Raw genomic sequence first — 206 nt, forward strand, 5'->3', positions numbered from 1 at the left:
GATAGATAGATAGACATACAGATAGAAGGCTTTCACAAGGCCAGTGTATCTGTGGCTGCCTCTATATATGATGATTTGAGTGTAGAAATGTGTTTATAGAAGACATCGATCTTATAATACAGGAGAATTCATCTTTTCGTGTCTTCACATGAAGGCTGGGACGCAACACATTTCGAATTCTATGTGTTTTCTTTTCTCCCCATGTT

General features: G+C 37.9%; 1 annotated feature.

Moving 5' to 3' along the window:
• Nucleotides 1-148: 148 nt before the first annotated feature.
• Nucleotides 149-202: a sequence feature (Short protein (CSUI_008022, PHJ18149.1) was converted to a misc_feature.).
• Between the last annotated feature and the right edge of the window lie 4 nt (nt 203-206).

This window comes from Cystoisospora suis (assembly GCF_002600585.1).
Source record: "Cystoisospora suis strain Wien I chromosome Unknown contig_4382, whole genome shotgun sequence".
In the NCBI taxonomy this organism is placed as follows: domain Eukaryota; phylum Apicomplexa; class Conoidasida; order Eucoccidiorida; family Sarcocystidae; genus Cystoisospora; species Cystoisospora suis.